Raw genomic sequence first — 27279 nt, forward strand, 5'->3', positions numbered from 1 at the left:
CCTTCTTTCCGCGCTTAGACTGGGATGACTGTTTTGTGGAACACATCCGGTTATCATATCCGGTCCCAGGCTTGTATTCATTAGATCATATATGCCAGTGTTTTATTTATTTCCTTGTCATAAACAGTTATGGATTCGCGGAGAACTGGTATTATTTGTGCAGGTGGGATTGCTATAATAACTGGTACAAACGAAAACGCTTTTTAGAGCAGGAGTGCTATGATCATAAACCGGGCATTAGAGCGGAATGTGGCTGTGAAGCGCCATATAATCTCCACCCGCCCCCCTACAATAGAGAAACTTTTTGGCTTTGGGTAAAATCCCTACATCTGCGCGATAACGAAGCGGCTATACGTTTGCTTTTTTCATTTTGTGTGGACAAAAGACATGATGGAGCATCCGTCTCCGGTTATAACGATCCTCGACTCAGCGCCTCATCGTGAAAATCTCAACACATAAAGGTAAGGACCAGTGCTGCCTTTGGGATCTAGTAGTTATATTAAATCCTAGTGTTGCCAAGCGTTTTAAAATAGTATGTACACCCAAGAACCACTCATTACACTTGCATGTTACTGCTACCAAAAAAACAATATGGCGGCCTCCAAGTCGCAGATGGCAATGACGTCATAACAAAGCGCAGTGCATCAGAAGGACAAAATAATACATTCTGAAGCGTCTAAGTTGTCATGAACACCTTTAACACACTCCTACACAGAAAGTGTATAGACCCCCATGGCCGGAAGTTTGTGGACACGTGACAATGACTGTAACGTAAAGGTTTATTTAACATGCTGTCTCTTATTTGCTGGTTTAATAAACCCTATTCTTCCGGGAAAGCTTTTCCACTAGATCTTGATCGACCGTCCAGGAATCATCGTAGGGCCAGAAGTAAACGAGGCCAGATCGATTTTTCAGGAGTAAAAATAAACCATTTAAATCTTATGATTTATTATAAATAGGCCTAATCTAATGCACCTGTAATTGAAAACAGAATGGTAGAAAGTATGCCTTAGTTGACTCTCATCTAAGTGCATGCATGGCACTGTCTTGCTCTTCTTATGTGCTATTATTTTCCCAGATGAGTCCCCCAGGAGCCCCGACTTTGCTCTCTCCATGTGTGCTCAAACCGAGGTTGAACAGGAGCAAAGACATTCACACAACCCAAAGAGGTGTGAGCAAAAACTGCTACTTAAAATAAAGAGGAGCAGTGATGCAGATGAAGCACTTATCCTCATCACTGAATAGAGCTCTGCATCTGACCTGGAGAAAGACCAGTGATCTAAACACAGCTATTTGGCTAATCAGGGATAACGCAGAAATTGTGCGAGAACTTACTTGTCTAACGTCTTGCGCAAAATTCAGGATTCTTTAAAGCTGTTTATGGCTTGACAAGTTTTCAATGTTTTTTGATCACGTTAAAATGAGGATGTGAGTAAATTTACCGTCTTTTGTTTTCCACGTATGTTCCACGTTTCACAGTCTTCTGTCACTGAAGTGGTTAAAAGTACTTTTGATGTAACGTATCTAAGACTCTTGGTTAATTGTGTGGCCAGGCAAAGAACAAATTCAGATGAGCCTACCTGTGTGTTTTCGAGCTGCGCTTAACAATTGTACCTCCATTATCAATAGTTTGTAAATGTGTATAGAAAACTCCAAAAATATAAGCGCTCACACATGCTCGCATTCCAAGAATCATGAGACAGTTAAATATTTGATCTCCATCCAACTACAGGGGTCATATCTTTAGTATCGAAGGGCTCGGGGGGTCTGATGAGTGACAGAAACTTTTTTGAAAGTTGTGAATATCTGGACAAGCTATCACCAAGAGATGTAATAATAGCTGACAAACATTTTAATATTAGAGAAAATCTACTAGCATTCACAAAAGATAAAGTGCAGCGACATTCACTTGAGCTGGATGAAACAAAAGGGCTTGCAGTTCAGATTCACGCAGAGCAAGTATTTAACCTGGTCAGGAAAAGGCAATTTTACCAAGTACTGTCCTACATTCTTTGTGCAACACAACAGATGAAGGACAGACCAACACTCCTGACAAAATGTGGACAATTTGTTGTGCTTTATGCAATATTTGTTCTGCAATTTCTACTCAATATTTTACATAATGTAGCATATCATTAATGAAATTCGAGTCGTTGTCTACTGCAAGTTGATTAGCTGGTGTACTATCGACCTTGGAAATGTACAGTCATGCTCTTATACAGAGCGACTTAAAACTGTCTTGTTTATACAACTGAGCATTTGGGAGTTAAAGGCTTTGTGCACACCAAGCTTGGACAGGAACAAAGAAATTCACACAGTTGAGCAAAGTCTGGCATTTAAAAGAACGAGAAGCAGCTATACAGAGGAAACACTTATCCTCAGGACTGAACACAGCAATATAACTAACCTAAATAAAAAAAATTAAAAACAATGCTCTGAACTATTTGGCTAATATACATTGTCTCCAATCAAGCCTACCTTTATCAACACAGCCTACGAGCTACTAACTGTTAAACATACAGCTTTCAGAGTGATTTACAATTATGTAATTTATACAACTGAGCAGTTGAGGGTTAAGTTACCAATAGTTGATTCACTGCACATTTTTTAATGTCATTTGCTTAAAAAACTTATTTGTCATGTTATTTTTAATTGTCAAGATGGTAAGATGCTTATAGTTGATATTTAAAACAAATAATTTGTATGAGTAAAATCACAAAGTCTTCACGTGTAAACTTAAAATCTCACGTATTGCACTTTTTTTTTGTGTGTTCGTTCTTGCTAATGGTCATGAAGGGTGCCAATAATTCTGACCTGTAATTTAAGATGTATTTCTCACCGTAGCCACTTGATGGCAGTAGTAAGCCATGCAGAATTTAAGCACAACGCACAACCTTGACTTCTTGCACACCCTAATTAAACCAGTCATCACAACAGTAAAAATAATTTGATGGTGAATGCAGGGTTGCAAATATTATTGAGTGTACGGTGGGTGTACAAGGATGTGTCTTTAATGTGTGTGAGCTGCAGGGGGAAAAAAAACGTATAGCATCTCACAAAACATAGTGTTCTTCTGTTTGTGCAGACTTCGATTATAGTACTGGAGTGCAGAGTCGTTGGTGGTGGTGTTGTTTTAAACAGAATTGCTAATTAGGAGCCATGAGCATCGGCAGTGTGTGATCGAGGCGGAGCCCAACCAAGCACCACCAGCTTCCATCAGTGTGTGTGTTTGTGTGTGTATGTATGTGCGTGCAGCTGTTGTGGTCATCCTTTATTAAAGGGATGGGTGACTGACTGCATGCCGTCATTAACCACATGTTTTCTATGGGGAGCTGATCAGGGGTGTGTAGGACATTTGTACTCTTCCAGCTGGCATACAGGTGTGCTAATACTGGATCTGTTTAGTGTTTGTTTAACTGGCTCTGTGCACACTTTTTAAATAGAATATTCAGTTTAAGCTGCTAAACACTAGAGAGATACACTATATTTAATGTAGGATTTTTTGATGCAGCCATATGGGCAGCTGCCAGACACTTTTTTTTTCAGCATCACCGAGCCTTCACATACATCGCATTGGCTGTCGTCAGTATCTGCACTAGTCGCTGGATAATTCTTATTGGTCTGTGCATGCTGTGATGTGGACTCTTATATGTTTAATCACCATATGGCAAAATTCATAGATGAAAAAAAGATTGACGTGTGCTAGTATGAGTATTATAATTAGAGCTGGGACAGAGTAAGGATGGAAACGTTTAATGTTTTGCAGTATGGCATGGTGAAAGATCCCACAACACTGACAGAATGAAAGAACGAGTGTCAGCTGGCTAAAGTCCATGCTACTGTATTAGTGCAAGTGTGCTAATCTGCTAGGGCTAGAATGTTGATGTGCAAACTAATTTACAAACATGTTGTACATCCAAATGCTGTTTATTAGTATGCTGTTGGGCAAGTATACATCGTAAGCATGCTAAAACAATAGCCCTCATTGGACAAGATTAGACTAAATCCGGACTATACTTCTTTAGGTATTTAGATGTTAGCACATTTTGTTTCCTAAAGTAAATACTGAGACATTATACTGTAGCTTCTGACCCAAACTTGCTGCTATTCTTGCAAACTCCTCCCAAGCCTCGACTACTGTGAGTCCAAAAAACAGTGAGATATGAGTATTTTTACATAAAAAAATATATGAAATAAATGAGTAAATCTTAGTTTGTGTGTGTGCATGTGTATTGTAAATGTTTAATAATATCCATCTTCAGGTATATAAGGAAATCAGTTGTAGCTTATGTAGAACCCTGGGCCTGTTTGTGCAAGTTATTAAAGGGATAATTTTGTGTGAGAGCGTGTGTGTGTGTGTGTGTGTGTGTGTGTGTGTGTGTGTGTGTGTGTGTGTGTGTGTGTGTGTGTTACTCGATCTGATAGCTGCTTATCACATCACAATCTTTGCGTGAGCCCAGTTTCCCTCTTTCCAAATGTCTGTCCTCATAGCCAGACATCACAGCAGTTTTGCAGCTTAACCACTGGTTTATTACTACACTGTTCCTGGAAGTTGTTTTTACATGCCCCGACTTCACCAGCTCCTTCCTCCCTTTCAGAAAACTAATAACTCCCTGAGTCAGAATGGCGGGTGTGTTTGACTAACGCACATTCCAGACACATTCGCCGACTTTCAAATTACCAGTCCCTGTATTTGCTGTGTGTGTGTGTGTGTGTGTGTGTGTGTGCACTTGTGGTGTAGATCCCAGGGCCCTCCAAGTCAAGTTAATGCAAGCGCAATAAAAGCATCATGTTTGGATCAATAGGGGAATTCCCCCACAGTGAACTGCATGTCCAAAATGTGTTATTGTGATACATGTAACACTATAAGCCACACTGTAAAAGTGTGATGTTTTCTGAAATATTGACTGAGCAAAAAGTGAGTGACTGTGAGTGCGGCAGCTGCTGAACAGAGAGTTTGCTATTTTTTTCTGTTGCGGAGGAGTGCTGAGTCAGCAGGTTTGCAGTAACCTGGCTCGTAGCCTTGCTTTTTCGAGGCTGATGCAATTATCTTTCGCTTTGTGATCTTCGAAGCTGCCGTACTGCAAATCGTCCGGGCGTAACTCTGCCGTCTTGTTCACTTACTGAAATGACACGGGCGGCATCAGAAGAGTCTCTGGAGTGAAAACAAAAAAATGGCTGCGTGTGACCATGTGGGAAGAGAAACTACAGAAACAGAGAAGACATGCCTGTCACATCACAACAGCAAATATCAGGCTGTGGTTGTGGCTGCCACGTGATTCCTGTATGAATGGTTTAGATGGGGAGGTTTGGAAGGAGATGCCCCACCCACACACACGCACACGCGCACACACACATTCTCCCTCCTCTTCAGGGCAAACAGAAGTGTAATTATTTTTTACCCAGGCTGCAGCTGCTTTATGTGAACTTTGGCAGGCGCAGTGCAGCAATGGATCTGCTCCAGGAGACAGGAACTGAAAAAATCCCCCTCATTCTTAAGGCTGGAACAATATACACCACTTTTTGAGTCATTGCCCAGGAACGTCCAACTAAAGCCCTTGTGGCAAGCAGACTCTGGATTTTCCATGAACTCGCAGTGACTCGTTTGGCTTCCAAAAACGATGTCATCCGATGTGTTTTCAAGGAGGAACACATAGTGGAACCTGGAACGGGGTCGTGTGGGTTGCTTGCAAAATCTGCTTTAAGCTAGCAAATGGAGAAAAAACGTTTAAGAGTGCGAATGTGTAAGTCTTTTTTCCTCTAGTGTTAGCAAGTTCTTGGCCTGGGGAGCCCATTAGACCACTGTGTTCCAGCTGCTGGCCCCGCGCTTGGCGACAGTGGTTTTTACGGTCAGTAAACAGTGGATCTCTCTCTCAGCAAATGCTCCACTCCCCAATTCAAATCACAGCTTTCAGTGGCCCAGGTCATCGGAGGTGAAAACACAAATGTTTTTTCCTCCCATCCATACTTGAGAGAGCAACAAGAGTGTGTGTGTGTGTGTGTGTGTGTGTGTGTGTGTGTGTGTGCACGTCAGGGTGTTTTTTTTTTTTTTTTTCCATTTTTCGCTTGCATCCACAGTTTGTCTTGTTGGGACAAAACTCGTTTGACAAGGTGGACAGAGGCTGTCTTCTTTCAGTAGGGGTAGCTGCAGCACTAACCTACACTCATCCCACAAGCATGAAAAAATTTTAATGAACAGCATGGTCAAGATTTAAAAATAATGTCTGATAAGAAAACACCACTTAGTAGCAGCGAAATCAGTGAGAAGTAATTAAAGTCTTTCCTGGTTAGTAGTCAGGTAAAAAATAAAATGTAGGTCACTTCCTATTCCTGTGTGAGCCAGAAAATATAACAAACGGCATACAGTATATGTTCTAAAAAAAAATAATTTAATGTTGTTAGTAGGTATTCTCTGGAATGACCAAACAGACTGAAGGCCGTATTAAAGGCCAATAAATCATTCCATTTTTATTTTCTGGTATTGGTTCCTTCGGGATCTGTCTTTCTGTCTGCTGTACAGATACCAGCATGATGCATTTTGCAGATCTTTCATTATCAGGGATTTTATCCAAGATAGAAGCTTTTAAGGTGCACAAAATTCAGGTCGTGTTGTCAGACAGACAGGGGAGGAGTGTCGATCTGCACCTGTTCGGCCGCTTTCTCTTCGGTCCTTGTGTGTTCCTGCCATTAGCATTGGCCAGCCAGGCACATCAACCCAGGCGCCTTGGCAAGGGTCAGTGGTGCTGCAGATGGCCTGGGATTGATGCTCGGCATGTAGCCTCCGCCTGCAATGGATCTGATTAAAGCCTTTGAGAAGAGACAGGCATTGATCACGTGTGGGCACATCCGAGCATACCAATTAAGCCTTTTGAACTCCCTTCAAATTATATTGGGATTGCTTAAATCCAATGATTAAAGAGCCATGAATAGTCATTAATGAAGAAAACCATTCTTTTATCTTGTCGTTGGATTTAAAAATGGGACTGAAGCATGATTAGTGTGGATCTGGGCGGAATGTGCTACTTTGTTGCAGCACACAAGATTTTTTTGGCAGATGCAGGCCCAAGGTTTGGCACCATCCAGCACAAGACTTCTTAAAACACACAGTGGCCTTAAAACAGTGTGAGAAGGATTAGTTTTTCACTCCATGACTTTCCTGCAGTGACTCGCAGGGCCTCTGCAGACACGTCGGCAGGGGATTAGTCGGCTGCAGCGGAGTTTCCCATCACCACGGCCTTCATCCTGTGAAACTGGAGATGAGGGAGCTGCTTAGACATAGAGCAGGGGCTCCAGGTCTCCCATGAACAGCGGAAGCGGTTTCCTCATATATGTGCTTGTTTTTATTTAGGGGAAAATGTGAAATGTGCTCCAGTCGCAGAGCTGTCAATTAGTTTTGAGACGTTTAGCGACGGTTTGTAAAGAGACGCGTTGTTATTAGCATATTTTACTGTATATAACCAGAACTTAGTTTGTGAAAAATTTATTTGCCCTTAAACTGAGTCACTCAGTTTTGCAGCAGCCTGTATGATACCACTGAAGTATGCAGGATGTGTTTTGTGCCAAATTCCTCTGCCTGCATATTGTGTTCCAAGGCTTTGAAGCCTTTGTTTTAGGTCAAGACTCACATGAATACGTTGGCACAAGCCCGAGGCCATATTTTCAGAACAAGTTTGGGAACGCAAGCTTTTGGAAAACATTTCCAGTTTAGTTGCTCTTGCTTTGCCTCCCCTTATTCTCTTTCTCTCTATCTCTCTCACTCGCTCCGTCTTCCTCAATCCACCCCCCCCTCCCACCCCCCCACTCCATGCCTGAAGCTCGCCTCAGGAAATACTCAAATGATGAAAGACGCTGGTCTTTTTTTCCCCTCTCCTTCCACACATTCATCATCTGGCTGTTCTCGTTTCCTGTTTACATGGCCGGGGGCTGGGCACCTCCCAGAGAAAGAGACGAGTCCTCTGATGATGTAATCCCACCCCCTTTTCCACTTCTCTTTCCCCGCCCTGCCCAAATTCACTGAACACAGGGAAAAGCACACCATTGTGCACACCCCCCCCCCGTTCAGCCTCTGTTGAGTGATCTTTCATTGCTTTCAACACAGTCCTCACCCCAATGCCAGGGGCAGCTCAACATCTGGCACCTGTCTCTCCCCGCCACTATTGACAGCCATTGATATGACACAGGTGTGAATTCTGTTATTTGTGTAGTGATAAAAAAAGAGAAGGCGGCCGAAGGCACAGTGACAGGGGGCAGCTGGCTTTTGCTGTTTTTTTTTAATACAATCTCTTCAGGTGCGTAGCCAAGGTCATGGGCAAGCAGCAACACCACGTGAGCCTGGGCCGCATGCTGATGCAAGAATTTTGGTGCAAGCGGATAGAGGAAATAGTTTTGGAAACTTTAAATGGTGAATAAAACAATACACATTCGGGCACTAAACAGGTGGTGCAACTAGTGACACCTTATTTAAACTAGTGTGTGTCGATAACATTCATAGACCGAAAGGGTTTAAAGAGTTCATTGTATCTTAGTACTGTCATACACTTTTGCAGGGTCATATGCAGCACTGTATACATGTTACCATTATAGCTATAATAATAATAATAATAATAATAATAATAATCTTGCATTGGAGATTTAGCAGTTATTTTTATGATGAGTCATCATTTCATAGAAGCCTGCCAGTGTGTCCCTTTAAAAGAGTCCACCCATCCTTAACAGCTGCTTCCCTCAGTAACCCAGGCTTTGTTTGTTTATTTTCATCCACCTGGGAATGTGACGAACATCGTAGGCTACAGCTGTCCTAAAAATACAAACCCTAAATCTTAAAATACACAGAACCAGCACCCTTTCTACACCTCTCCTCCCTTTTCCAGCTCCATGGTGTCAGCTGTTAGTGATGGTAACAAGGGAAACTGAGCCAACATGAGGACGATAAAAGGGCAAACCAGTTGATACCCCTGCAGCCGGGCAGAGTTACAGAGAGCTTGGCCGGCCACAAGCCCTCCACCCTGTCATACTAGACGGGCGACAGATGCCATGATCTCCAGCAAGTTGCAGAAAAAAGGCTGCCTAAGCAGCTTCGCTATGTGCCAACTTGATCTTAAGAGAAATGCCAATGCTCTATGCTGAGGCAGACACTACTGCTATTTGTGGCTTAATGTAACAGTAAGCTTTTAATCTGTACTCTCTTTCTGTAATGAAGGATAATGTTGGCTTAACTTAACTAAACATATAGGTAATGATCAATGACATGTCAAATGTATTGTGTTATTGTAAAATATTCAATGAATGTTCCCAAAGCAGTTTTCATCTCATTAGTTTTTAATTTAACAAACATCACAATTTAACCATGCAATATTTATAGTTGTAAAAAAGAGTTAATGTTATAAAATGTATCATTTTCCTATAATGTTACACCTGCTATAATGGAAAATTAACAATCAACCAATTAACCATTTTGGCCAATCAGATTTGACGATTTAAAAGAAATGTGGTTTACTATATTCTAAAGTATTTTGATTTAGTATGGCCTAGGGTTTGATGGGTCTTATTCCAGGATTTCCATGCTGTAAACTGGATCCAACCACTTCAGCCAGTGAGTGCTGTTCCCTCCTTCCATAATCCACCGTCTCATTGTGAAAGTGCTGTGCTGATGAATAATTGTGATGATGCTGAAACATGTTTACTTTCAAACCCGTGAGCGCAGCGCACCAATTTGCATCTGAAAGAACCCTTTGATGTCTTTATCTGCAACATGCAGGGCTTTGAAGCGTCTGACTGTAACCGGGTTTGTTTTTCCAATGTGATGGAAAGGAGAGGAGGAGTGTGGGGGAGGTTGTGTGTGTGTGTGTGTGTGTGTGTGTGTGTGTGTGTGTGTGTGTGTGTGTAATAAATGATAAGTAATAAGTACAGCAAGTTTTCTAAAGTAATCACAAATGCAAAGTGTCTGAAGAGGACACTTAGAGAGGCCATCTCACTATCATTTTCCTCTTCATGCAGCTAAGCCCCTCTGTTAAATTTGCAGCTTTCTAAAATGAAACTGAGACATTGCTGATGAACAGACCAGTACTGCTGCTGTGTCTAATATGACTCCCCACAGAAAAAGGGTTGAAAATAGAAATGCTTCGTTTTGCTTGTGCGAGTTCACTAACCAGCACCTGGGATTTAAAAGACCTGACTAAACCATACAGGCTTTAGAATCAGTAACAAACATTTATGCCTGTTCTGCACCTATGAAACTATAGTGACTGGAACAACATTTAGGAGTTAGCTTGTATTTAGCTAAAGTTTAATTGAAATGGCTAACAAGCATTTTTTAGAAAATACTGTACAATTATTAGCTAGCTTTGAATGAATATAAAAAAAGGGTAAAGAATCAGTTGTGGAGATTTTTGTGGAGACAACTTGCCAGCAGCTAGCTTGTTATTTAGTTAATGATGGGAAATAACTGTGTGTTTATTTTGAAAGTTTTTGTGATTACATATTAGCTAGCTAATATATGTTATACATTGTAGGCTGTCCTTTGCTAATTCCAGGCTAAATTATGAGGAATGCCTTTATTTTCCAAATCATTTGTGAAACTGGAAATTAGTTCAATTAAATTTTATTTGTATAGTGCTTTTAACAATGGACATTGTCCTAAAGTAGCTTTACAGAATTAAATAGATTACAGTTAACATTTTTTTACATTATTAAAATTTTACATTTATAAAATCAGTCCATATAACTTCATCCCTATTGAGCAAGCTATTAGTGACCATGGCAAATAAGCTCCCTTAGATGGTATGAGAAGAAACCTTGAAAGAAAGCATACTCTCAAAAAAACCCATGCTAATATGAGTGACCCTGAATGTACATTCATTATAGTTCCATCATTGTTGAGATTAGCAATGTTCACTGATGGACTCTTGAATTCAAAATCTGTTCATTGCAACTTTTGTCTTAAGACACTGTGGCAGAATGTTTATATTAATTACAGTCCATCTTCATGGTTCTCAAGATTAACCCTCTAAAGTAACTTTATGGATCCAGTCACTACTAGCAAAGCACTGCCATATGTATATGGTAGCTAGCATACATTCACAGTGAAACATGTTTTGAAGTTTATTAGCTAAAGTATTAAAGTATGTTCATTTTAGCCAGTTAAGCTAGTTTAGTCGAACCTTGACTAGTTTAAACTAGAAGCTATAGGAACGAGAGTTAAAAATAAAGAGATACCTTTATAAAGATTTCCTTTATAAAATGAGTGTTGGACATCTTTAAGGGTTATTTAGCAAACAACAAACTATAGCCAGCATGTTATATAGATAATGTTAAGAAAATAACTAGCCCACAATCACATCGCTAACATAATAGCACATTTTGAATGTTATTAGCCAGTTTGTAATATATTCTAATGTGTTCTAGTAGTATATTCTGGTTGTAAGCAAAGCATAAGTAATTTAATTCCTTTTCAAAATCAGCCATTATAGCTGTTTAAGGGTGAATCAAAACGAAAAGAAATTATAGCCACTGGCTAGTTAAACATATACATTGAAAATTACCAGATGAGCACACTGTAAAATTTATTAGCTAGCTAAAAACATAAATTATAGGCTTTGTAGCTAGTTCTGTGCAATGGGTTAGCAACCGTTAAAAAGAAAACAATCAGTTGTTTGAAAATAAATTGGTAAAGCAGCAGAGTATTTGCTAATAAGACGTGACTATTTCAAACACTAATGGGAAAAGAGTAAAAATAAACAGTATGCCTTGTAATCTTGTATTTGTTTTGTAATTGTCTCATAATGGTTAAAAAAAAATGGTCCAAGCGCATAGATCCCTGCTGTGCTACTAGGACATAAGCAACCCACTCTCCAAACTGGAAACAACTTCAGCACTGGGTTTAGCCTAAGGTCTACAGTCAGTTATTTAAAGGATATTCAAGCAGGAAGTTTATATAAAAAGAAGAAGTATTGGTGTGCCGGCTGAAGTCTTGCACACACTCCAGTTTTTGGTTAAGTAAAGCGGCTGCTAAATCCTAGCATTAATCTGACAGCATAATGTGTCGCAGTTGTGTTTGTTTCATGGGATCATTGATGAATTGTGTTGCATCTGAGTGGAATAGTGCAGATTTAAAAGGCATGTATAAAGAGCAAGCACATTATTACACACACAAACACGCACACACATGCATACGCACATGCACATGCACAGCCCAGCCCGCCTGGAACATGCTGTAGATGAAAAACCTAGGCTGGGAACGTTTCCCGCTTTCTGACAATTAGACACACATAAAAAAAAAAAAACACACACACACTTCCGCGTGTGTGTTCTGTTGGCATAGCAACACATCATTGCCAGGCAACGGCTGGGTTATGTACGTGGGTGTGTGAAGGTCGGTGGGCGGGGTTTTTCTGGTGTGTGAGGACAGGCAATCTGCCACATCAAACACTCACAAAGCCGTGATCCAATTTAACACCAAAAAAGAATGTTATTCCCACATTCCCACATCCGTTTTAGTAAATTGAAGTGATTTTTCTCTAAATATAAAGTGTAAAATGGCCATTAACATTTTTATTTTTGGCTACACATTAGACTTGCAAATTAATGTGTAAAAACATGACTTGTAGTAGAAAAATTGCTGGAGTTCAGAACCCAAGGATCAAAGTTTAAAGTGTATTTTCATACTATTTAACATAACATGATGATAAATAATATTATTTTCATATCTGTATCTCTTTAACAAGAAAATCCACTATCAGTTGATGATATCAGACAGGCTTTTTTCAATTGCTACTATGAAGGCCTTTGCCAGACAGTTGCCTTTGTGAGGTGTAGAGACCAGCCAAGTCACATCCATCCATCTACAGGAGATACCATCTCTGCAACAGCACACAATAGTCCTCTGCAGAACATGTACTTACGTGTTCAGATAGCATCAGGTTGCTCAGTTTCCTTAAGTAACACGCTTAAAAAAAAACAGAGCAACTGCATTTTTCTGTTGAGGAAACAAAAGCAGAAGTTGCTTAACCTGATGAAGCAATTCGGGAGGATTCCTGAAAGCGTTTCATCATCACTTTTCTCTACTGCCGGCACCCTCTTAGTCATGCCCGTAGGAATGTGCTGTAATGCAAACAAAGGGCACAAAATGGCTGACCTTGCCGGTTAAACATAGGGGGGAAAAAACTAGTACGTCACACCAGGTTAGATAAAGTTACACCAATCTAAAGTCACTGGCCTCCATTAATCTTTTTTCTTTAAGCTTAGTTTATACACCGAAGTCCAGAGAGTAATTTACTGATTAACAGCACCAAGGACACACTAACCACACAATCAAAAAAAGGGGAAGATCTGACTAGTCTAATGCTAATAAAGCTGCTTGCTTTTAAAACTGACTTTGCAAGTAAAGTGTTCGCTAGTTAATTGAGATTACATCAAAGACAAGTAGATCATGTGGTTTACGATGGTGATTTCCAGTTTGAAAAGATATTCTGTACTCTGAAGGTCAAAAAAACACATCAGACCACACTGTACGTGGTTTCAACTTGTATTAAATGTGAATTGAAATTTCCCCAGAGCTTATGAACTGAAGAAATTAGCACCAGAAAAGCAAATTAACACAAAGGCAGGTCAGAATAGGAAAGTACCTATTGTGAATCCTTTATTGAGAAAAAAACACAATTTTCTGTGCTGAATATGTTATATCAGAGCTATGATTGGACATTGCCTGTACATAAAGCATAACCCATTAAGACATTTCCATATTAGCAGATAGTGTGCAAAAAAAAAAAAAGAAAGGGAAAAAAAACTAATAGCGACAATAAACTCAGGTGGTCAACTTGCAAAATAGCTTACATCTTCAATGTTTCTTGTCAAAATGAAACAATAACTGATTATTTTATGTAAACATAAAATTTATATAAATTATATAAGCAATAAAGAAGTATTTAAATAATCGAAACTTTCTAATTGTCATTTTCTTAAAAGCAACCTGTCTGCAATATAGCGTTAAGCCAGAAACCATTCTACCAGCACTTGCCATCTGACAAAGATGATCTACCAGCCTGACCAGCTCAGCCGGTGTTTTGGCAGTTATTCGCTTGCCTGACTAAGCAGTAGATGTTTGTGCCAAATATGTTCAGCACCATGACGGAACATATCTTTGAAAATTGTTGCTATCTCGATAAACTAGCTCACTTTCACCCCTCCTGCACTAACCTGTGAAGGCACACCTATGTTTTTATCAATGAGTATATCACAAAGAATTAGACTGCAGTCTAACAAAATTGGATTTGTTCATGTGCAATGTGGATACATGAATATATACTGGATTTTAGAAAACAATTATTTGTTTTGCCGTGTCGCAGACACACAGTTTGCCGAGCTACAGCTTTTAGATTTAGCTTTGTTGTTCTAAAATGGCTGCCATGATCAGGGCTGGCAGAAGGTTCCTTGCCCTTCTATTTGACTCTGTGCAATAAATCAGCTGGTTACAGCAGAGTCCCATCACTCTCCCACCAGCTGACTGTTTGGATCGCTGGTTTCGTCTGCAGATTTATTGCAATGACCTTCAACCTTTGCACTGCTCATGCACACAGAGCCAGCCTTGATTAGAACTCCACCCCCACCTCCTCCCCCTTGGCCTTTCTCAGAAATGACCCCAGTGGCCAATCAGATTGTCACGTCTACATATCCCAGCTCAGGCCACAGCTTCGTCAGAGCTGGATTCTTTTTTTTTTTTCTTTTTTCCATGGTGACTAGCTCTTATCAAGCCAAGCCAGGTTGTGCTGTAACTCTTGGGAATCGGATTGCAAAAGCATGTTGTGTTTTATTGTTTACTTCTTTACGGATTAGAGAGCGAGATTTTAACTGGTTACAGTGTGCGTAGGTGCGTTCTTAGGTTATGTGTCACAACAGCGCCTGAAGCTCTGACCTTTCATAAATCTAGCTCTGCACTCTCTTTTCTTCCCTGATGACTGTTGTCTGGAACGGAGCCAAACGTTATTAAAGGTTTAGCAGGAGTGAAAAATGCCTTCGGGGCTTGCTGAAGTCAAGTTCTAACACACCCAAATAACATGATTAGTATCTTTTTTTTTCTGCGTTTCACTATGCACCAGTTTTACAGTCAGCCATTACACTATTATATCTAATGAGTAATGTGTTTATCCGAAGAAAAAAAAAAATGTTACCAAGGAAATGTGAGAGTTTTTTTTTGGACCTGTTTTTACAGGGTAGTAATGCAAATCAAAGCCATGACAAAGAAAGCATCTGCAGTGCTTTCTGGGAAACGCTGAAGGAATTAAGTGTGGGAGGGCTGTTGGCAAAGGAGTGAAAAATTCTGCAGCGTTTGGAGTGAGCGAGGCTGCCGTGACCCTGCATTCACCTAAAGCCTGAGCTGCCAGTCCACCAAGGACAGGAAGATGAAGCCTAGCCCTGAAAAGGACATCCACTTGGCTTGCTTGGCCATGCCTTCATTGGAATGCAGAGCGGTATTCTTTTCTAACACTGCACCGGTGGCCTGCAGAGAATTTGCCCAAACTGCTTTAACGAGGAGGAGCGGGAATTCATTGTGCTGTTATGTAACATTTCTTTAACCTACTATAACATTTTTTGCTATCGGAAGCAGCTCTCTTAATTTATTTGTTTATTTTCAAACACGTATAAGCACAAGGCATTTTGGTCCACACCAGAACAATTTTAACTATTGTCTGCTTTATGCATGGGGATATTGGTCGTAAATTCACACCACACATTTCCATTAATGTTCGGAGACCGTCATTTTATTCGAGCGTGATGATATGTAGGATTAAAAAACGCTGGATTTTGAGCTCAACTGAACAAGACATTTTGGTTCTGATGATGTTTGGTGAACTTCAGGTGCTCTGTTTTATGAGTCAGGAAGGGCTTTTTTTCTTGCCATGCTTCTAAACAGGCTGTTGTTATGAAACTGACATTGAAGTGTTGATTTTGAAACTTGACAACCACAGTAATCAACTAGACCGTGCAATTCTTAAACTGTGACCTTTGGGATTTTTTTTCCCTCCTACACGTTGTGCTTGTGTCCCATTCCTGGCAAATTTCCAGCTGTTTCAGACATGTCATTATTGTTAATTATGCATAATTATGAATTATATCAGTTTGAACTGCTAATTTATTTTTATATTAGTTATCTGATTTGGGTAGCTCAACGACTGTCGTTTTTTTTTGTTTGTTTGTTTTTTTTGTTTTTTTTTTGACAATGGATGATAAAGGGATTTTACAGGTTTGCATTTTTTATACCCAATCATACAGTAAATTATTTACTTATTTATTTATTTGTTTGTTTGTTTATTTTTTGTTAGTGTGAAAATAATTTTGGCACAAAGAAATATTTTCAAAAAAGTTTTAATAATTCAGGAGGGCTCTGTATATTAAAACTATATAAACAGGGAATATTATAAAATTTTGTGTTACGGTAATCATTATTTGAAATGAAAGAGAGAAAAGATAGAAACTGTGAAATCACCCCTAATTCTAGTCTAAAGGTTATGTTTAGCATGGCAGACAAGTAAGAGCAGGCTGTTGCTGTGAAAATGGTTGCGTGTTAAACTCCTCCCTTGCGTCTCTCCTCTCTGAGGCTGAGAAGTTGTTTCTTTGGCTCGCGTCCTGACTCAAATTCCCTCTGAGCACTCCACCCCACATGATGCAAGATGCTTTCTCACACACACACACACACACACACACACACACACACACACATGAGAAAAAGGTGGAGAGGTACTAGGCCATGTTTGTCAGAGACTTCAGGGCATGTGTGTGTGTGTGTGTGTGAGGAAAAACTGTTTGTCTGCTGAGTGTCTCTAATGTGTTTTAGGAGCTGTTGTCAACAACAAGCCTCTCTCACTCTGATGGGAGCAAGACCGTCACAGCCAGGCAGTGGAAGAAAGATCAGAGAGAATAATCCCCCCTCCTTTCTCTCCCTTTCTCTTGCTCCCATTCCAATTTTATTCTTTGATACAAGGCTGCGTTTAACACTAATTTTACGCCAAATATTTTAACTATCACGGCAGCTCAGGTTTCTGACTATTAAATCGCAAGCCGTCACAGCGTACAAGCCCGTAGTTTCTATTCGGTTGCTAAAGCAGATTCAGATGTTTGACAGTCACATTGGATTTCCATTAACCACCCTCCAGCTTCTATACTCGGATAGCTCTCCATGGCCTCATTTTGCCTTTCATTTTCCTGTCTGGCACTCATCAACAATGATGCCTTACTATATCAGGACTGATCCACTGGTGTCTATTAGACTTTAAGGGTTTTGCTTATTTGAGGTTGAGTGTGTTGGGCCTCTACATGTAACCAGACCAAACGTCCTAGGGAACGCCTCGAGGATTCCAGTAACCCAGGGGAACATTTGTTTCCCCCATCTATCTCTCTCTCTCTCTCTCTCTCTCTCTCTTTCTCACACACACACACACACACACACACACACACACACCCACACTCTAAAACTGGCTGTTCTCCACATCCACTATGATACACATAGACATACACAAGTACAGGCTTGGAGTGGTGGATCCATTAAGAGCACTATTTCCAGGCGAGAGGAAAAGGAGGCTGGACTTGCACAGATGATGGGTCACAGCTGTTCCCACAGGATGAAGTGTTTTTTCCCCTCCTTTTTTTCCATCACAGTTCAAAGGCAGTGAGAGAGAGAGAGAGAGAGAGAGAGAGAGAGAGAGAGAGAACTCAGGGCATTACTAACATTAGAAAACCCCATGGTGGAGTTTAGGAAAGAAGGAGGGGCCATTGGGTGTTTCTTTTTGTCAGGCTGGACGTATTTGGTTTTTGAAACCCCAGCCATAATCCAGAGCACGGGAAAGGGAATGGCATCCACGCCAGAGGCACTGAAATAGCAGCTGTAGATCAGCCTGTCTCTCACCTGAGTCTTAGCATATTCATGTTTCACATACAATCTAGACCATCATTTAGGAACCATAAATAAATTCTCATACCTTATTCACCACATAATTGCCTTTGTGGTAATTAAAGTAATAATTAAATTGAATAACCAATTACAAGCAGGCCAGATTCCTGTGTGGTTCATGAGTAAGAGGAAGACTCCAGCTAGCAATGTGTTTACACTGCATGACTTTCTTCTTACTTATGAAGCGAAAGGTTTACTAACAATCCTTCAATGTCCCAAATCTGTTTTCTGTTCAGAATTGCAGTAGAACCTCGCTGAAATTCCCTGAACTGATTAATGTAATCCAAGGGCAAGGACGAGCAAAAATGATGACAAATACACTAACTGATTGAGCACATTTTTGAAAGCGGAGCTGGAAGCTCCTTTTTTACTTGATTCAGGGAAAAAAAATGGAAGCCCTGATTCATGAGTGAGTGATTTAAAAAACCTCTAGGCAACGATTTCTCCCCAGTCATCCGGAAGATTCCTGGCTCTTAATCCTGTTGCTCAGTAGGCATGCCAGGTAGCCTGCGGTGTAGCGGAGGATTCTGGGAAATCCGGGCGAAGAGTCAAGGATCCTAGAGAGGCCCAGATGTCCCTAAAGAGCTCCTGGGAATTTTTTATGAAATAAGGACATGCAAACACATACAAGGTTACAAAAAGGTTTGGAAATTTCTCACTGATCACAGCATCCATGATGAATAAATCGGACATAATTGCATAAGCATGGCGAATACCAGGTGTTTATGGTTGTAATAATTATTTTTTGTAATGACTTGTGTTCAGTGTTTTCACCACATTATTGATAGTGCCTCCACAGATTTCTTTTTTGCCAAAGCCCGGTTAGGAACAAATTGACAAAGAAGCCAGATCTTATTTCCAGAATAGAGATGAGGACAGTTGCTTGGGCGTGTCGCACCATCTGACCACAACCAATGGATCGTTTCAATGACGAGAGCCAGGGAGTGTCTCGCTATTCATTTCAAAACCCTGATCAAAGCTGGAGTTTTTTGCGGCGCTGAAGGCCATCCATAAATGACTCATTACAGATACTGCTGATTCGAGGTCAGAAATGGGTGGCTATGGAACATGTCACATATGTTAGACATCTGGACTGGGAAATGAGGATCAGGGGGACATATCACTGCTTTTAAGTGGGTTTTCTTTATACTAAGTATACTTTGGATGAGTGTCATTCTTTCATTATTCGCTTTGCGGTTTAGGGCCAGGTTTAAACCTCATCTCTTGGGCTTCACCTCTAGCCTACAGGCATGTAAAATGTTGCATTTGAACACTGGAAATAATTCTATATATTGGTGGAAGGAACTACATCCTTCCTGGGAGCTCTCTAGTCATCGTAAAGAGTAAAGGAAAGGAAAAAAAGGTCATTTTCTTGATAAGCACTTTCTTGCAAAAACTGATGAATCCTTGCTTTGTCTACAACAAGTAATAAGTCTTTATCATTTACTCTTCTCACATTTTTAGTAAACGCTTTATCCGGGACAGAGTTGTGGTGGCCTTGAACTATATCCCAAGAAAATTGGGTGTGAAAGAGGAATACAACCTGAATGGGAAGCTAGTAATTCCCAGGGCACTATGTAAACAGATTTACATTTTCAGTTACACCTAGATACAATTTAGAGTCATCACCATTTTTTTTGTTGCAGAGGACCCTGCAAAATCAACATGGAAAAACTTCTTCACACATAGTTCAGGTTTGAATTGGTGACAATGGAACTGTGAGGCAGCAGGTCAACTCTCGTTCTAAAAAAGCATTTCAGTTTTATTAATTGATTTACCCCCAGCCACTGATGACAATTCAACATGTTCATTTGGTTCATTGATTAGCGCCTATATACAACAAAAACAACAGGCGACGGTTTGACATTGACATTTGAGGGCATTGTGTCAGGACCTAAAGCAGAGCTCGAAATGAGTCATCGCTGCCATCGGTGTCCCTGTCCTTTGTGTATTGCTTTTTCCACTGTGACGTTGGTAAGTTTTGCCTTGAACATGCTCTCCTAAGATGATAGCTTGGCTTCATTTGTTTACACAGTGGCCCTCTGACGGTCGGAAAATACACAGGCTGTGGCACAAATGCTCCCAACGTCATTGCTTTCCTTTGTCAGTATGGACAAAACAAGTGTTTGCATATATAGATATAAACACAGTAGTGATTGTAGCCCAGCCCATGTCAACTCACAGAGCCTGGAGGCTAAATAGGTAAACATTAGCAAATGCATTCCTAACCTCTTAGCCTCAAGACTGAGCAAAAAAGAAAGAATGGCATGGTTTAAAAGAACAAGTGTGTGTGTGTGTGTGTGTGTGTGTGTGTGTGTGTGAGAGAATCTGCTCTGTAAAAGAGAAACTGCTCAGACAGCAGTGAAGGCCCAAAGATAAGGCATAAAAACGCAGTGTCTGACCAATGTGTGTGTGTGTTGGGGGGGTGTTGACTGAGTGAACTTCTAACAGGAAAATATGTTACATGCATCAGTGGTTAGGTCAGAGGAAGACAGAGGGGAGTTTTCTTTTCCATGAGTAATCATCCATTCAGCCCGGCTGCAATGTTTGCTTGTGTCAGCAGGTCTGTATCTGTCTGCTCCTCAGTACAGCATTGAGCATATGTGCAGCGATGTACCTGTTAGATATTGTGTTTTATATTACTGTGTGTACATATGTGTGTGTGTGTGTGTGTGTGTGTGTGTTTACTGCAGTGGTTGTTCATTTGTATGCATTTTGGAATCTACAATAGATTTTTTGTAGATTATAGTCCTATGTAGAGAATATGTTGTATGTAAGGCTCATGTCTGGAGCCAGTACAAAAGAGGCAAGATGGTTTAGAGCTTTTAAAGCAGTAAAATCTAGTAAATATAGTAAAATTTGCTGTTGTGTTTGTGCACCAGAATAATTGGCCACTAATTATAATCAGTATATAATAGAACCAGTGTCTGCTACACTGGTTATGCAATATTACACTGATTATGCAGACACTACGTTATATGTACAATAGACTTTACATAGTATCCACTTCCAAAAAATAGAAAGAAACTAACCTCACACTAGCAAGTAACAAGTTGCTCATGTCACTTATAGATACTCTTGTGGGCATGTAGCAACCACTACTGTTGTCGCTTGTGGTCAAGCATTGACTGAGGTCCCCCCGCCCTCATTAACGACAAATAGTAGCAGCTATATATAGTTCCTGGTGCTAACTAGTTGAACAGAAATTAAATATTTGACTCATCTGTTTGAACACTAGTTTTTTTATTTAGATTTTACGTTATCAATTTCTTTGTTGGCAGATTAGCAAAATCAACCCTACTAGCTATGTACGTTACCAGAGGCATTCACGATCAATAAACTTTCTCAAAAATTTTATGAATGAGATGAATTCATCACATGTAATGAAAGATTTTAAAGGACAGGATAAAATGAAGCCAGAGTCCCAAGTTTACTTCTAGTTGTATGCAGATAGTAAATTGCAATAAACTAAAGAAAGGAGCTAAAGTTATGAGTATGGAATGGAAGAAACGTCAACCACACACATCATAGAATGGGTCCCAGGAACTATTCTAAAACATCATTTGCAAGTATAGTTTGCAAAGAATTCAAAAAATATAATTTTAACTGTTGATTGTCATGCTGTCACTTTGTCTCTTCCCACTGAGTTTATGCCTCCGTGCCACATAAGCACATAAAAGAATACTCACCTGTCACTTTGTCACAAGCTAGTGTGAAATTAGAGCTATCTAGCATTCACTAGCTTGTATGCATGGTTATTTGTTTTAATTAAAGACTTTGATGTAAGTACAGTATTTAACAATTGACAACAACAAAATGATGTCCCATGTTCATTAGAAAGCCAGCTATCAGTGTACTTTTCTAAAATATTTGGGTTCAATTCTATTTATATACATTTATTCCATAATGTGTGAAGCAAACTACAGCATATTACCCACTCTCAGACATTTGAGCATATAAATCAGGAATTCCTGTGACATGATTGTTTGTAAGCTGGTTTAAGTATTCCAGAAACTGCTGATTCCCTGGGATTTTGACGCACAACAGTCTCATAAAATAGTGTGGAAAAATCCAGCATTTCTGATTGATTGAGGGAGATTGAGAAAGGTCAGAGATCAATAGCCAGACTGGTTAGTGTTGACAGGAAAGCTACGCCAACTCAAACAATCACTCTTTACAGCTGTGGTAAGCAGAAAAGCATGATCTGTTTTTTTTTTCTCCTCAAACTTCCACCACAGGTTTTCAGTAAGGCTTAAAATGAGATGTATTTTTTGGTCTACCTTTGTATAGACTTTAAAGGTGGTTGTGTGAGAAAATCCCAGCAGTTTCTGAAATACTCAGTCACAAAGACCATAGTTACTATAATCACATTTTCCCCTTTTCTGATGTGTGATGGGAACATCAACTGAAACCTTTGACTGTGTATGCTTTGCTGCTTTTACTTGATTGGCTGATTTGATAACTGTGTGTATATGTACATAAAATTTTTTAAAAAAGCATATATAATTATAGACAAAGTAAAATAAAGCATCAATCATTTGAGTCTCTCAAATATAAATGTTATATAATATAAATGTTAACTGACCGTTATGCTTTATGAATTAATTTGTCTTAAGTAACGCATTCATTTGAATTGACAGCAACTGTAAACTTTTCTCATGTTTTTACTCAGCTGCATATTCCACTTTGCAAATGAGTTATGCAAAATTGATTTCGCACACATTCAAATAAATAATTGCTAGTAAGTATTTTGGGTTTATTTGTGGATTTGAATCTATTCCAACAATTTTTATTTTTTGTGCAAATTTAAAGACGCCTGAAACCTTTTTCAACCTAGTAGAAATATGCGTTTTTGTCTATTTGTACAGTACCTCTGTGTGCACCAGAGCAGGGTAGAATGGGATGGCTTGGATTCAGCAGACTGAATGGAAAGTGCTGGAGGCCCTACAGAGCAACAGCAGATGGGAATGGCAGTGTGAATCTTTCTCTCTCTCTCCCTCTCTCTCTCTTTCTCTCTCTCTTTCTCACTCTTTCTTTTTTATCTCTATCTGTTATCACACGCCATCTCATCCTACTGAGCATTGTCAGCCACTCCCTTCACCATCTGACCTACTGCATTTTGTGTGTGTGTGTGTGTGTGTGTGTGTGTGTGTGTGTGTGTGTGTGTGTGTGTGTGTAAGACAACAGGCCTAGCCCTGTTTCCTCTCGCCTCACTTGGCTCAATATCGTGATGTCGCATTGTGCATTTCTAAAACGTAAACAAGCTCATGGCCCTCCTTCCTCTGTTCGTCTGCCTGATTTTACCCGCTCTTATTGTCCTGATGTGAGTGACTCATCCGTGTATAAGTCTCACAGTCAGTATTACAGTCTGCTATTATGTTTGTTATGGACAAACTATGTTGCTTCAAACAGAGCAGGCCAGACAGCATAACAGGCCAAAACCAAAGTCAACCCTGACATCAGCTTTTGAAGCGCTGACTCTGTGTACAAGATGGCGATGTTTCGTGTACCTGCTAGGAAGTATGTGTCTGTGAGAGGCTAAAAAAGAGATTGAGATTTAGGGGAGTGGAAGATCTGTAGTGTTCAACACCGAGGCACTGAATAACTGGCTGACAGGCACGCGTGAAATTCTCTGCTACAGACGAGCTGACCGAGTCTTCACCTTTGCGTGACTGAAATGCCAGTTCCTTACTCCACACAGCAGAGAGAGAGAGAGAATGTGAATGTGAATGTGTGAAAGGAGGATAAATAAACAACAAGTGCTAACTCTAGTGCTTTCTAACATTCATCCACCCACATGGCACAGAGATCCTATTTCAGAAGTGTTAGTGCTCAATTTTATGACAGTTTCAGAATAGTTCACTGGAAAAAAAAAAACATATTTGCATAATTTTACACCCTAAATCTAATTTATCAGCCAAGACATGTTTGTTTGTTGTTTGTATTGTGAATAAAAAGCTAATGTTGGAAACCCTAAAATAATGAAACTAGTTCATGTGCAAGCCGCACACTTTCTTTAGCTGGATAATGTAGACTGTTGCTGTAAAACACTGCCAAGAAATGATTATTCACAGTACTCACACTGAACACACTTAGATAATGTCTAACTTTTGTGGATGAATAATGATTTATAATCTCATTATATGATGTCATTCTAAAGAGAATGTATTCACTGGTTTAAAGGTTTCTCTCTCAAGGAGATTCCCTTGCCACTGTCTCCTCTGTTTCTGTTGAAAGTATTGCTTCAGTTAACAATACTATACAAATAAGTTTGACTTAAAATTGAAATGTACAAACCCAGCAATTCTGCCAAAATGGTATTTTCATAAGCACATGCTGAAATCTGTATACACTTGCTTCAGATAATAATTAAGCTTTCATATTATCATTATTAAATATTTGAATAGCAAATCAGGATAGATACCAGATTGTGACTATAGCGCAAATTGTATCTTGGTTTTGCAACATCTCTTCACCATAATATTACACTGTGTTCAGATGTGCCTTGAAGTGTTGTTAATTTTATTGTCATGAACAACATCAGCAACTTCAAAACATTTCAGTAGTGAATGCACCTTGACTTTGCAAAACTCGGGCGAGAGGTCAGAGCTTGTTGAATTAATTGCATTGGCTTGATGTGCGTTTGGTCAGAAAGTCCTCAGTGTGTTCATCTTGTGTCTCTTTATGCTTATTGTGACCTCCAAAAGACTGTAAAACTACACCATCTCTCTTTCACACACACACGCATACAGTCACACCTTGCAATTCTTTCTTTATCTCATATGGCTCACTCACACACATCTCGCTCCCTCCATCACACAGAGGCACTGAATATGTCGGTCATTCAATCCGCTGTGAAGCCGTGAGTCCTCTTCTCTCACAAGATCTGGTTGCTTCCATCCATAAGTGAGAGGCCTGCCCGCTCTGGATCATATCAGGTTCACTTTGAATGGAGAGAAGCGACATTGTTCAGAAAGCAAAGCAAAGAGCAAGGTGGGGTGCGTGAAGAAAGAACACTTGCAGAATGAAGAGAGGAAAAAAAAAAAAGATTTGCAGACGGTATCAGAGCTGTGTAGGCTTATGTGAGAAGGCTGACGGCCATTTCCTTCTGATAAGCATGGATGCGCAAGCTAAAAGGGCCTTTATGTTCAGGGCAGATGGGTGACCTCAGCTATGCCACATCCATGCCGAGACATCTCGGTCATCACAGAGTGCAGAAAGACAAAAGGAAAGAGAGATGAACAAGACAAGTGGAAGAGGAATAGAAAAAAAATATCCAATGTCTCTCAATCGATATTTATTTATTTATTTATTAGAAATGCAGCTTCTTTGCTTCCATTTTCTTCAGGTGATGTAGCAGCTACAGAACGACACTAAAGCTAATCATTTTGAGCCTTACCTCATCTCTTTTTTTTTTTTTTCTCTTGTGGTTTTGGTCGACATCCTGCTCATCACTTCTTCATTTTCAGTCTCTAATTTTAAGACAACTGAAACCATCTGTCTCTTTCAGCCATTTAATTTGTGAATGTGCTAACAGAATTGCTAATAACACTCAATCCCCACCCATATGCTTATATCACCTTTTTAAAGTTGTGTTTTATAACAAATACCAAGCTCTATGCTCCACTTGACAGACAAGAGTACAGATATCTATATTTATACCTCATGTGCAATAGAATGAACACATTTACATATAATGGCTTGTGTTATATATATATACACATACTATAGCTACTTTATTCAAAGGTTCCTGTTTTGTTGAGAAATATTTTAACAGAAAACATACCATATTTGGGACATGTTTTTGCATGCTGTACATATTAGAATTTCTGTCACTAATTTACCTGAGGACAGATCACATAGCAGTAGCTACAACTAAAATTAAACATCTAAACAACAGTTTGCTAAATAACGAAGCTGGTTAAATACAGAGATGGGAAGTAATGAAGTACAAATACTTTGTTACTGTACCGAAGTAGATTTTTCAGTACTGTACTTCATTATTTAATTTTTTTTTACTTTTCACTTTAATTTATTACATTTTTTACACAAATATCTGTTCTTTCTACTTCTTACATTTTCAAACCAGGTTCATCACTTTAGTTTTAATCTATTTGGTGACATGGTCGACATTGCATGCCATTTTCAGCCAATCAACCTATTTCTTGTCGTTTTTCACTGGTGTATAATTTCCTGGCTATCACGCACCACAGATGTAGACTAGCCTACAAAGCTAACAGTGAGTAAGACAGAAGGGAACAGGAAGTATGGCTAACGTGGATGAGACAGAGGGAGTCAGGGATGTAAACATTATTAAGAACAGAGACATTTCTGATCACCTGATCATCATCATCTTTCTCTGCTTGTGTTCTATATGGTGGTTGTTCAGTCAGGGTTCACTCACTAGGTTACATTTAAAATTCTTTTGTATTGATATATTAATATGATGTGAGGTCCAGTTACAGGTGTCACACTTAAACAGGTAGTACTAATGGTTTCTTTTTACTCAAGTACATGTCAGAGCCCAAACTTCTTTACTTTAACTTGAGCAAAAAAGTGCAGTCAGTACTTCAACTTTTACCAAAGTCTTTTTAAACCTAAGTATCTGTACTTCTACTTGAAAGAATGATGTGTGTACTTTTGCCATCTCTGGTTAAATATCTTAATTAATAAGACATACATACATTATAGGTGGTGGTGTTCAAGTAGTTAAAGTTGTAAGAACACTGTGACTAGGCAATTGATGACTGAGGATAATGGTTTAGCTAGCAAGCATGTATATGTAAAGTCTTCTATATAGACAATGGAAAGACATAGTGACATAGTAACACAAGAACTGTCCAGAATGTCAACATTTTCCCTCAGGTATGTTCTTAAATTACTAACACATTAATGACTTGAACAATGTTATTTACACAGACTTACAGTGTGGAGCATTGCTATCTCACAGCTCGAGTTCAATCCTGAGGTTAGGACCTCACATGTTCTCTCTGTTTGTCTTCTCCAGGTTCATTGGTTTCTTCTACCTGAAAGCATACCAGGAGGTACAGTATACAGGCTATGTTTTTAATTCCACTTTGGTGTTAAATAAATGTGTGAATGTGTATAAATGGTGCATTTAGATGGACTAGCATGCCAACCAGTGTGTAAACCTGCCTTATTTCCAATGTTACTGAGAAAGACACCGGATCCACCATCGCCCGGATCAGGATAACACAATTACTGAATATGAATGAATGATACCTCTGGACAATGTTGAGAAACGTCAGACTTTTTCACACATGAAACCCACATTTGCCTATTATATATATATTTTTTATTAAACATTGTTGCTTGAA

The 27279-nt window shown here is 39.5% G+C and overlaps 1 long non-coding RNA gene across 1 annotated transcript; it reads left to right on the forward strand.

The window, feature by feature from the left end:
- LOC124391264 lies at nucleotides 1–27279 on the forward strand. The gene is made up of 2 exons (XR_006926923.1): nucleotides 1–461; nucleotides 26949–27279. It is a non-coding gene; the product is annotated as an uncharacterized LOC124391264 (long non-coding RNA).

This window comes from Silurus meridionalis, chromosome 9, assembly GCF_014805685.1.
Source record: "Silurus meridionalis isolate SWU-2019-XX chromosome 9, ASM1480568v1, whole genome shotgun sequence".
NCBI classification, from domain to species: Eukaryota; Metazoa; Chordata; class Actinopteri; order Siluriformes; family Siluridae; genus Silurus; species Silurus meridionalis.